This window comes from Nanorana parkeri, unplaced genomic scaffold (genome assembly GCF_000935625.1).
Source record: "Nanorana parkeri isolate BGI_ZX_2015 unplaced genomic scaffold, ASM93562v1 scaffold1008, whole genome shotgun sequence".
Classification (NCBI taxonomy): Eukaryota; Metazoa; Chordata; class Amphibia; order Anura; family Dicroglossidae; genus Nanorana; species Nanorana parkeri.
This window is the reverse complement of record NW_017307276.1, coordinates 272,045-285,612: the sequence shown is the minus strand read 5'-3', so window position 1 is coordinate 285,612 and position 13,568 is coordinate 272,045.

Sequence of the window (13,568 nt, the reverse complement as noted above, 5' to 3'; positions counted from 1 at the left end):
CTATTTCAATTTTCAATAGCCAATAGCAGGCTGGCTATTAAACCACCCACTGCCTTCTGTCAATCAGCAGGGTTGTTGGGAAAAGGCCTGTGTCCTCATTAACATGGGGACCCTACCGCTTGTTGAGGGCAAGTGGCCTGGTTTAGAGCAGAGAGAGGGGAGCTGCAATTACCCCCCTCCCCCTTTCCTGCACCCCCACACTTTTAGGAGGGGGGCATGGAATCCCCCCTTAAAATTCTGACCATACATAAGAGACCTGGTATGAAGTGGGGGGAGGGGGACCTGACGCTTGTTTTTTTTTTTCTTTTCATTAATTGATTCAATGAAATTAGTTTTGTTTTTTTAAAGCCCATAGGAATGTCGAGAATGGAAAAACAAACATTTCGATTCTTTCCTAATACGAATAACGCGTGGAATCCGAATATTACAAAAATAAAAAAGAAATCTGAAAGGATCCGAAACTAAACCAATTTTTAATGGGTTTACTTGTCTACAGTTATCAGATGATGACCAAGATGTAGTGTTCAAGAACTTCAACTGCAAACTAATAAAGTAAAAGCCACACACAGCACAATGCTATGCTTGACCTTCTGATTGTATGAATGTGAAATTACATTCCAAAAATGTAACTCAAAAAGCATGAATGCCAGAATATTTATTTGAAAATCACAGGAACTATTTAGACAGTTGATTTTCAAACATGACCTTGGAAAATCCGCAGATGTTCACTGGTTTTCTTAAAATGAAAGACAAGTAATTAATTATAATCCTTAAAGCGGACCTTTACCCATATCTTTATAATAACAACAAACACAACTTTAGCAATGTTTAGTAATGACAATCTACAAGCACATACTTCTAGATAATTGCCGGCTTTGTATTCTTTGCATACCTTATTTCTCTTTTCTTCCCCATTCTATTGATAGCTGCCATGTTAACTGAGGGCGGATTACTAGCTCTCAATTTACTTCTTGGAACTCTTGCATACTGGCGAACTCTGGTGACTAGACATATAACGTATAATGTAGTAGGAACCAGCTGCACTCCTTACTGAAATGATAATAAACCTGCAAAGCAGGTACTGAAAGACAATTTGTCATTAAATTACTTTTTTGCTGTAAATCTCTTTGGTGTGCTGGTGACAATTTTTGCTATTTTCTTAGACATATACTAGGACACGTGACCATGCACATCATCATCTCAGTGGAAGAAAATGCCTTTCGCTGAGAGCTCATGAGATTACAGATTAGTTTTTTGAGCAATGCTCTGCTGATGTAACCCTCCCAGGATGCAACGCTTGGGCACATTTCATCATTTGTGCTAAATGGACAAGGAAGTGGATGAACTGTGTGTAAGTAAATGAAAAACGTGTATTTTTAATTAATGAATGTAAGTTGATTGGAAATCAGCTTGCAGAGCTGCATGGTGCTGTGATTTTCAGTGAAAGGGGGTAAAGGTGTATTTTAACACCTTCATGGCTAGCCTTTTTTATATAGGCTTTACTTGGAAGTTTATTAGGCAAAGAGCTATAATATTTTCTCAATAATTAGTTTCTTCACAACAATCAGGGTTGGATTAAATTATGTGAGTCATAGCCAGGCTTTATTGTGCTGCCTCCATGACAACAAATCTTTAGAGGGGCACATTTTTATACATCTCTTTTAATGAAATCTGAGTATTTTAAATACAGTGAAAGCTGAAATTCAAACCGATATAAAAAACACCATTAAATGCAGTTGTGCATTCTATTAATAAATATATTTTTACAGAAGTACTTGAATATGTATTGATATCAGCCTCTTGTCATCACCTGTACAGCAGCAACCAGATTGAAATAGGAAGGTGCCACACTAGAATCAATTCTGACGTGCTGACATGAACGTGTTGACTTGAAACACATTGGAAGATGGAGAGAGCAGATCGAGCAGAGTTGATCGGTGTTTTGCTGCTCCTTCTTTGTTCAATCAGGAAGTATACTGCAAAGTGACACCAATGTATTCCTTAACTCTTAACAGAGAAAACTGGTGTCATACCCCTGGCTGTCACGGTCCTATGAGTAGCAGGGGGTTGGACCACATCTGCGAAACTCTGATGGTTAGGCTTTAAGGGATTGGATCAGTCAGACAGCTCCCCACACACTCAGTGTGATGGGGATCCGTTCCACATCATGTATCCCAGCCTAGGTTTATGGTAATTGGTATTAATGATTTGTGGGGCTTGATGGGACTGTAGTACGTTGGCAACCACAAGCTATGCTGTCACGGTCCTATGGCTGTCACGGTCCTATGAGTAGCAGGGGGTTGGACCACATCTGCGAAACTCTGATGGTTAGGCTTTAAGGGATTGGATCAGTCAGACAGCTCCCCACACACTCAGTGTGATGGGGATCCGTTCCACATCATGTATCCCAGCCTAGGTTTATGGTAATTGGTATTGATGATTTGTGGGGCTTGATGGGACTGTAGTACGTTGGCAACCACAAGCTATGCTAGGTAAATAACCTCCTCCAATGCTCCGTTAATATATTTGTTATATAGGTGGAGACTCCACTCCCGCAGTGGTATATGACAAATAAGGCACAAGCAGAGCCGGACACTCTTCAGCAGTCTAAGCATGGCACAAGCAGAGACAGACACTTTTCAGCAGTTCAAGCAGGCTAGGCACAACACGGACAAGCAGGACACCAGCAACAACATAGATGGAACAGGGCATAAGCACTAGCAAGGTGTGAAGCAATCCTGCTGTATGGTAGTATGAGGCTAACTGCGACAGGCAATGCAATAGCAGTAGGTAACAGTTCATGCAATGGCACAGCAATCTCTCATGCAGGGCAAAAGCCCTTGTACTTGCGATTGGGCTGCTTCTAGGACTGAGGGCTTGTTCCTTCCTGCAAGGGCTGAGGGGCACTTCGAGTGGAGAGCAGAGTTCCAGGGTACTTCCAGTTCGTGGGAGTTAGGGAGCCGATCGGGTTCAGTGGACACAGCAGGAGACAATCGCTCGACGTTCCACATTGACTGAACGCCGAGTGATTGTCACCGCTGCGGTTATGAGGGGGAGCCGCCATCCGGGGGCGGAGCTCCGCGTGACGTCACGGCCGCAGCGACGCGGCGTTGGAGAGGCCGGAGATACCGGGTGCGAGCGTGACAGTACCCCCTCCTTAAGGGAACCCCTCGGGGGTTCAGTCGGGGACCGGGCTTTCCAGGGTGCCCGGCATGGAACTGCCTGAGAAGTCTGGGGGCGTGCACATCGGTAGCCAATTCCCAGGAGTCCTCCTGGGGACCATAACCCTTCCACCGAATGAGGTATTTCAGCCTGCCCCTGAGGATGCGTGAGTCCAGAATCTGACCCACCTCAAACTCCTGCTCCCCCTGGACGGTCAAGGCCGTGGGGGCAGGAAGATCCCTGTTGGGGAAAGGGTTGGCCCGATGGGGTTTTAGAAGAGAGACATGGAATGTCGGATGGATCCAGAGGGAAGATGGTAAGGTGAGACGGACGGCCACTGGGTTAACAATTTTCTCTATGGCGAAGGGTCCGATGAATAATCGGCTAAGTTTCCTGGAGGGACATTTGATGGAGAGGTGTTTGGTAGACAGCCATACAAGGTCTCCGATATGGTAGAGTGGAGGCGTACGTCTACGGAGATCATAAAATCGTTTGTGCCTCTCCTGGGCACGAGAGAGGTTGGATTTCAAGAAGGCGTTATTCTGCTGGATCTGTTGAAGGTAGTGGTTGGCTGCCGGGGTATTGGTAGGCAATAGAGCAGATGGGAAAGGGTTTGGATGGAACCCATAATTTGCGTAAAAGGGTGAGGTTTGAGTGGATGTACTGACGGAATTATTATACGTGAATTCAGCAAGCGGCAGCAGATCCATCCAATCGTCCTGCAGGTACGAGCAGTGGCAGCGCAGGTACTGCTCGAGGCACTGGTTGACCCTCTCCGTTTGTCCGTTCGTTTGTGGGTGGTGTGAGGTGGATAGGGACTGGTCGATGCGTAGACCGATACAAAGAGCCTTCCAGAATTTTGAGGTGAACTGAGGTCCACGGTCTGAGATTAGAGTAGAGGGCACTCCATGCAGTTTGACCACGTTGTTGATGAAGGCCTGGGCCGTCTCCCGAGCAGTGGGCAACCCACTTAGGGGTATAAAGTGAGACATCTTAGTGAATAAGTCCACCACTACTAGGATCGTGTTATGGTTCTTTGATTCGGGCAAGTCTACGACAAAGTCCATTGACACCGTTCACCAGGGGCTCTCAGGAATAGGGAGACTATTGAGTAATCCTTGATGGACTAATGTCTTTATTCAACCTCAAATACTATGTAACTATGTAACTATGTAGGGTTTTGAAGTAGATGGTTTGCAAGTAACGCAGACCTCACAGGTGGCCACAAATTCTGTGATGTCCCTGTCCATTTGGGGCCACCAGAAGTAGCGTTTGATGAGGTCGCGGGATTTATTCGTGCCGGGGTGACCCATGACTGGGGTGTCATGCATCAGTTTGAGTATTTGGACCCGCATAGATAGTGGGATATAGAGCTTAGAGTCCCTATATCGTAGGCCTTCTGGGTCTTCGGTGAGCCCCATGGGTAACGACTCTCCGGAATCACGTACGGCCTCCGCGATGCGGTCTTTTAGACTGACAGTAGTGGCAATAACGCGTTCTGGAGGAACGACGGTCCTCTGTTGTGGAAGGTCTTGTACGGAATCCTTCCTTCTTGAGAGGGCATCGGCTTTGCCGTTTTTGGCTCCCGGTCTGTACGTTATGGTGAAATCGAACCTGTTAAGGAAGAGACTCCATCTGACTTGCCTGGATGACAAGGTCCGGTTAGTTTGTAAATATTGGAGGTTTTTTTGGTTGGTGTATATGGTGAATGGCAAGTGTGAGCCTTCAAGGAGATGTCTCCAGTGTTCCAATGCCGCTCGGATGGCTAGCAATTCCTTCTCCCCGACTGCGTAGTTGCATTCGGAGGGCTTCAGTGAACGGGAGAAGAAGGCCACCGGATGAAGGGGAGAACTCAGGGACTCCCTTTGGGACAACACGGTGCCAAGGGCGACATCAGAAGCGTCAACCTCGAGGACATATGGCAACTCTGGCACGGGGAGCCGTAGGATGGGTGCCGTTGTAAACCGCTTTTTCAGGTCATCAAACGCACTCTGAGCCTCAGTACTCCAGGTGTACTTCATTTTGATTGAAGTAAGTCTGGATAAGGGTTTAACCACAAGGGAGAAGGTTTTGATAAATTTACGGTAAAAATTCGAGAACCCCAGGAATCTTTGCAATGCTCTCCTGGATTTGGGAACCATCCAGTTGATGATACACTCTACTTTAGAGTTGTCCATCTCAATTCCCGAGGGAGAAACAATGAACCCCAGAAAGGGTATGGTGTGGGTCTCGAAGGTGCATTTCTCTAGTTTGGCGTAGAGATTGTGTGCTCGTAGACGAGCGAGCACCCATCTGACATGTTTCCTGTGCTCGGGGAGTGTGTCTGAAAAGATCAAAATATCTTCTAAGTAGACTACAACGCAGAAATCGAGGAGGTCTCAGAATACGTCATTGATAAATGCTTGAAAGGTGGCGGGGGCGTTGCATAGCCCAAAAGGCATAACGTTGTATTGGAACAGACCATAGCGAGTGCGGAAAGCCGTTTTCCATTCGTCACCAGAACGTATTCTTATGAGGTTGTAGGCCCCTTTCAGATCCAATTTTGTAAACACCTTAGCAGTCTGCAGTCTTTCCAAGAGCTCCGGGATCCATGGTAGGGGGTACCGGTTCTTAACTGTCATTTTGTTCAAGGCACGGTAGTCGATGATGGGACGTAGGGATTGGTCCTTGTTTCTTACAAAAAACATGCCCGCCCTAGCGGGAGAGGTGGAGGGACTGATAAAGCCCTTTTTTATGTTTTCGTCTAAATAGCTCTTGAGGTGCAACAGCTCTGGTTCAGAGAGAGGATAGACCCTACCCACTGGTATCTCACTCCCTGGGAGTAAGTCGATAGGGCAATCGTAGGATCGGTGTGGTGGCAAGGAGTCAGCCCCCTTTCTTACTGAAAACGTCGGCGAACTCCGCATATTGGGGGGGAATCGCCCCAACCGTGATCTGCGAGAGAGCAGCGTGGGGGTAGCAAGTCTCCCGACAATAAGGGGAGATGAGCCGAAGTGTGTTCTCTGCCCAGAGGAGTGTGGGTTGATGTAATATCAGCCACGGCAACCCCAAAATCACGGGGAAAACGGGTGAAGGGATTACATCAAACCCCAAAAACAACCTGCAGTGGTTGGGTCTCTGAAGAGATAGGCCCAGCGGCCAAAGTGGTACCATCAACAAAACTAACGACAAGAGGCGTTTTTTTTGCTAGGGTAGGGATTTTATTGATCTTCACAAGGTTGGCATCAATGAAGTTGCCGCAGGCCCCCGAATCAACCATGGCCTCAACGCGGATTCGGTTTTGCTCCCACTGTAGGATTAAGGGGAGATAGAGGTAGTTAATTGATGGTCTTTCAGCGGTTAGCAATTCACAGAGACGGGTCTCCTTACCTTCCGACTTTCTACGAACGAGGGGGCATGCGTCCACTGCATGTTCCTGGGAGGCACAGTACATGCATAGTTGATTCTGGCGCCTCCTGAGTCTTTCGCTCTGGGACAGAGGCCCTCGCACGGCCCCTATCTCCATGGCCTCAACAGCAGGTGACGACGGGGCACGTCGTGGAGGTGGTAGGGATGCAGGAGCCCTCTCAGCCCTTCTCTCACGCAGGCGGCGATCTATGATAATGGACCGGTGAATGAGAGCGTCCAAGGTGGGAGGCAGGTCGGCCCTCGTGAGCTCGTCCTTGAGAGTTTCGGAGAGGCCCAGGCGGAACTGATTTCTCAGGCTGATGTCATTCCATTCCGTCTCAGCTCCCCAACGCTTGAACTGAGCAATGTAGTCTTCCACGGGTCTACTTCCTTGCTTGAGATTGCGGAGAGCTGTTTCCGCGGTGATCTGTTTACTGGTGTCCTCGTATAATAAGGACATGGCATGGAGGAATTGTGGTAGGGATTCAAGGATGGGGTCTTCATCCACTAAGAATGTGTCAGCCCAAGCTCTGGGCTCGCCCCGGAGGTAGGAAATCAGAGACCTCACCTTGAGGCCGTCGGTGGAGTAGGTCCTGGGCTTTAGTTCAAACATGAGGTGACAGGAACTTATGAACTCCCGGTATTTCTTCCTATCGCCAGTGAAGATTTCAGGGGAGCAGACCTTAGGCTCAGGTCCTTCTCTCCCTGGTGGGGGATTATTGACGTATCCTACAACATATGTGCGGAGCCGTTGGTTATCGTCCTGTAGATCGGTGACTCTAGTGGACAGGGTTTCCACTCTTTGGGTGAGGGTCATCACCAATGCGGTGAGTTCCGCTGGGTCCATATCTGTTTTGGGTTCAGTCAATCTGTCACGGTCCTATGAGTAGCAGGGGGTTGGACCACAGCTGCGAAACTCTGAGGGTTAGGCTTTAAGGGATTGGATCAGTCAGACAGCTCCCCACACACTCAGTGTGATGGGGATCCGTTCCACATCATGTATCCCAGCCTAGGTTTATGGTAATTGGTATTAATGATTTGTGGGGCTTGATGGGACTGTAGTACGTTGGCAACCACAAGCTATGCTAGGTAAATAACCTCCTCCAATGCTCCGTTAATATATTTGTTATATAGGTGGAGACTCCACTCCCGCATTGGTATATGACAAATAAGGCACAAGCTCTTCAGCAGTCTAAGCAGGGCACAAGCAGAGACAGACACTTTTCAGCAGTTCAAGCAGGCAAGGCACAACACGGACAAGCAGGACACCAGCAACAACATAGATGGAACAAGGCACAAGCACTAGCAAGGCGTGAAGCAATCCTGCTGTATGGTTGTATGAGGCTAACTCCTACGGGCAATGCAGTAGCAGTAGGTAACAGTTCATGCAATAGCACAGGAATCTCACATGCAGGGCAAAAGCCCTTGTACTTGCGATTGGGCTGCTTCTAGGACTGAGGGCTTGTTCCTTCCTGCAAGGGCTGAGGGGCACTTCGAGTGGAGAGCAGAGTTCCAGGGTACTTCCAGTTCGTGGGAGTTAGGGAGCCGATCGGGTTCAGTGGACACAGCAGGAGACAATCGCTCGACGTTTCACATTGACTGAACGCCGAGTGATTGCCAACGCTGCGGTTATGAGGGGGAGCCGCGATCCGGGGGCGGAGCTCCGCGTGACGTCACGGCCGCAGCGACGCTGCGTTGGAGAGGACGGAGATACCGGGTGCGAGCGTGACACTGGCAGTGCTGTATGACATATGTGTATAAATCACAAAAAAGAACAGCACAATTAGAGGTCATTCAGTTTACATAAGTGTAATATAAATTAAAATTGTGTAGTTTGCATGGACTTCTGAATACTGAAAAATGGCCTGGATGGGAAGGGGGTTTAACACCGCGGATGTCAACTGGTTAATAATAGTCACCCTGATACCTGTTGACAAAAAAATTATTGCTGCCCAACAGCCTGGAAAAGGGAGACTTTTGCTGTGACACAGATGCATTTAGTATTTAAATCAGTGATTTTCAGACTCTTCAGGCCTTAAACTGGCCATAAACTGCTCACATTTTGGGTAGTGTGTTGCCCTGTCGGCACCCCTCCATTTATCAAAAGAAGCTTTTCAAGTGACTGTGGTTGAAGAAGCCGGTCGGAAAATTCTCAGCCCAACATTGCGGCCAATCAGCTGCAGTCATTATTTGGGTAATTTGAAAGCAGGTATATCTGCTGTTGTCTGAATACAATAGTACAATGTACTGCTGTTGTCTGAATACAATTGTAGCCCCCATCACTTTTTGTGAGGTGGCTGTAGTCAGCCTGGCTTTATTACAGTGGCATTTATCTGGCTAATTCCAGGTGTCTGGCATTGACTGTACCCCCCTGGGTGGAAAGTGACTCTGCTGTATTGCGGGACAGCCAATGAGGGACACTGTAAGTGTGTGTACACGACAGCAGCCAATCACTGGGTTTCTCAAACAGTGGTGCATGCTGGGATAGGGTCATATACTGGAGGCAATTGCCATGTGCTCAGACTAGTCGGAATCAGCCATGGATTAGCACAAGACTGTGTGCTGTCCAGCCACCCCCCAGGCAAGGTCTGAGGCATGGAGGTGGGCAGAGGCTGGAGTCTCTCCTACTGAGGATTTCTGCTCATCCCTGCTCATCTGTTACCCCAATTACTATTCACTGTACCACAAGTGGATCTACACTGAGATACCAAAGAGGTCTGGTGAGTCTGGAGTCTATGTGGTCTTTCCGGTCACTTGCAGAGGGATCAGCGTCCCTGGTTACCAGCTCAGGGACACTGATCTTCAGACAGCAAACTCTCCCGGGCGATCCGGTTAGCCAATAGTAAACTAGCATTGCACCTGCCCTCTGCTGATGGACTTGATGGAGAACTGCAGCAGAGGGCGGGTGTAATGCTAGTTTCCTATTGGCTATTGCAAATTGAAATAGCCAATAGGAATCTAGCAATGCAATCCTATGGGCAAAAATGTATTTATTTATTTATTTTCTATTCTGACACGGCTCTGTGTCAGAATAAAGAAAAAAAAGCAGCGTTTCTCTCCTGGGAGACTCCCAGAGCACACGGGAGAGTTTTTTTTCTCTCTTTTTTTTTGACGGCAGCAGAACCGCCGGCCAATAGAAAACTATTGGGCGGAGCTAGCTGTCATTGCTAGCTCCGCACAATCGTTTTCTATTTATTTTTTTGACTTTTTAAACAATTTTTCTGTTCTGCTCGGTCCCTCTGAGGGATGCTCAGCGGCATTCGGCTATTCACTCACTGCTGTTCGGCATCTATAAGAATAGACTGAACAACAGCGAGTAGCCTGCCGGAGGTTCGGCTTAGCTGATCCAGATACTCCTCCTGCACTTCGGGTCGGTCGAACATGCTGAGCATGTTCGGCCGACCCGAAGCCACCCGATGTACGGCTGATTTCAGCCGATATATACGGCTGAAATCGGCCGTACCAGTCTGAAGTGAATAGCCGAACAGCGTTCGGCTCACTTCACTTCAGGCCGGTCTTTCACTCGGCTGCCTACGACAGCTTAGTGAATAGACCCCTATGTCTGCTACACCCTGGATGTCTAGGATCCCTTTACCCTCTCTCCCCGGTATGAAGATGTTAATTCAAAGTTATTCAGCATTGCAATAAGGGAGTGGATATCAGCTTTGTGGGCACTAGAAGAGGCGGTTAAATGCTAATGGGGCAGTTGAAGACCAAATCTCGAAGACAACTAGTGATGACCCGGGTTATTCCAGCAGCTCCTAAGGGGGTGAGCGCTACACAATGTACTGTATATATTTTATACTTTAAGAGAAGAACAAATGGTTGTGTGCTTCCCACCTTGTTTTAGGACAGAACTCTGAAAACCTTGAATCTGAATGCATAACTCGGTGACTTTTTAGGGAAGGTCTGAAAGCACTGGTGGAACTACCAGGGTCTCAGCGGTCGCAATTGCGACTGGGCCCTGGTGTTCCCCCTGCTTGGGGGGCCCAGCGAGGAAGAAGAGTGTCCGTGAATGGTGCTTGCAGGGTCCGCCGCGGCCGTGCATTAGATGTGAAATGAGTTGACCCCCTGTACAAATGTGTGTTTTTGGTACCTTCCTGTTCACGTGCAGGAAGGTTTTTTGTTTTTTTTTGGGGGGGGCGTAGCTTTCTTTTTAGTGGGCGGAGGTGAAGAAGATCAAGGCGGGAGCGGAGGAGGCTGCTGCTGGAGTTTAAAGGTAAGTAAGAAGGCTGGGTCGGGGGGGATAGGACAGCAGCAGATGTGTCTTGCTTGTTTCGGGCGCAGCGTGAAGTATCCAGCCGGCGCAGCAGCCAATGAGTAGGAAGCGGTGTTATCCCCGCCCCCTCATCACATCGGGGTCGGGGGGGGGCCCCTCATGGATTCTTGCATTGGGGGCCTGAGGTCACTAGTTACGCCTCTGTCTGAAAGCAATTATTCTAGAGTGATGTCACCTCCCTGGAGTCATCGTGACCAATGGACAGTCCACCCAACTCTGAAAGTCGCTTGCATGTTTGTTGAACACATGGCGTTTATAAAGCTATAATCCAAGCAGATGGGGGTTCACAAAGAGAATGGAATCTTTGGACAACTGCACAGGATATTAAAAAATGTGTACAGAACTGGGGATTTATTAAGCTGACTAAACTGAAAAATTAGCTCATTGTGGTAATGAAATATTTATTGCAGAACGTCAAATACTATGCTGTCCAAATATATAACAATTGTTTTTGGAAATAAATGAAGGAAACTATCCATACAAAAAAAATCAAATAATTTTAATTAAAGAAGAACTTTTCAATGTGCACCCAGCTCATATGGATAGCAGTTTAACCATGTAGGGTAAACAATATGACTTGACAGCATATTTGAAATATCACCCAACATGAACACCAAAAATGATTACAGGTGAAATTGTATAAAACAAATTGTATTGCAGAGAGCACATACCTGCAATCACCCAGGACTGATACATTGTGTGCATGCTTAAAACATGCATGAGAAGGTGTCGAATCCTCGTCCGTGATGGATGAGTATGACTGGAGATTGGTAACTGGAACCTCGTATCCCAGCATGCCGTGGTTCCACTGCTAGTGCCTTACACAAGAAAACAAAACTATGTAAATAAGAAAGAAATAAGAAAGATGTATTACAGACACAAACATCCATAGTGTTCTTCACAAGAATATACATTATTATGTCTTTGGAAAAGTTGGAAATTACTGCACAGTGCAGTGAATTATTCCACCCCTAAAAGTCCCGCTGATCCAGTGTAAAATAACTGCATTCTGAAAGCCACACATAATATCATGAAAAATGAATTCATGTAGCTGAAGTTTAAAAAAAATAGAAGATAATGCTAAAACCCGTATGGAGAACTGTGCCCTATTTCTATGTGTCAGTCATGGAAGTGATGGAAACTCAATCTAACCTGAGAAAAGTCTGTGTATACCTCCCCTGATTGTAACAAACCATTCCTGTCCAATACTTTGCGTGTTCTGCTTAAACAAAATTAAGCATGTTGCTATTGAGAAGTTATAATACAGGAGTAGGCAACCTCGGCACTACAAACTTTGGTGTAACTACACATTCCATCATGCCTCTGCAAATCATGCTTGCAGGTGCCGGCGTCTTGCATTGTCTCATGGAACTTGTAGTTTCTGAACAGCTGAAGTGCAGAGGTGCCTACCCCTGGTGTAATACTTGTCTTCATAGTGTACCAGTAAATATTAGAACAAAAAAACACGAAAATGTGACAACTCTCGGGCGGCCGCAAAGCATCTTGCGCAGTTCACATTTTCGGCCCGGGAGACGAGACACAAGGTAAGTATATGGACGCGTGCACCCGCATGCAGACACCGTGGGACAGGAAGTGCCAGCAAGGACAGAGGAGTCAGCGCTTGATCGGAGACCCGCAGCAGCGCTGGAGGGACAGATGAAAAGGACAGGAAAGATCGGATTAAGAGACATCATTTGAGGTAAGTGCTTTAATTAACATTGGGGGAGACACATTTTTTGACTTTAATGTCACTTTAAAGACCGACTCTAGCCAAAATGTTTTATTTTGTTTTGGATAGAATAGGAAAGGTTTAGAGTCTCTGTGAGGTATTTATTTACCTTAGTATCCCCATTGGAGAGGAAGTGAAGACACAAAAATCTTATTTTTAGTAGTGAAATTAAAGTGACATTAAACCCTCAGATTTTTTTACATAAAACAATACTGTAATGTGTGCCTCACTGTAATCCATGGTTGTTTCCCTTCTCTTTGATGCTCTTCCTTCTAAATATGTATCTGTTCTCATGCTTGGAGAGAACTTCCCTTTTCAGCAGACTGCCTTGTCAGACACGGTGTCTGTGTATAGGCTGTAACCTGAGCCAGCACTACATAAAGAGGCCCTGAGTTGAAAGGAAGTTCTCTCCAAGCATGAGAACAGATACATATTTAAAAGGAAGAGCAGCAAAGAGAAGGGAAACAACCATGGATTACAGTAAGGCACACATTACACTATTGTTTTATGTTAAAAAAATCTGAGGGTTTAATGTCACTTTAAGTGTTAGAATTTTTTGGAATGTTTTTCTTGCTGTCCATGCCTTCTCGCTTTAATAAAAACCAATCCCCCCATTTCATGCCTTGTCCACAGGGACAGCACAGTACAGACGGGGTAAATTAAACAAAACTTCACATAGCCCCCTCCTCAACATTACATGGGGAAACGCTAGGTAGGATTTTTAAGCAAAGAAAAAAAGGGGTTAACTCGTCATAGAACGAGTTAGTAGTGGTCAATTTAAGGATCCGGACAAGTCAGTTGGTTACATGAAAAATAAATTTTATTGTAAAGGACATACAAGATAACACATTTGACTGCCAATCCTACCATAAAACCTTTTTAAAAAATGCAGACAATCATAAATTAGATGTGGATCGATCCTCATTCATATCTATCATTAATTTCACCGTAAGGGGTAAATAGCCGGTGTAGTTCCAGCGTTGTTACTTATCCCTCCGTGAAATAGCCCAT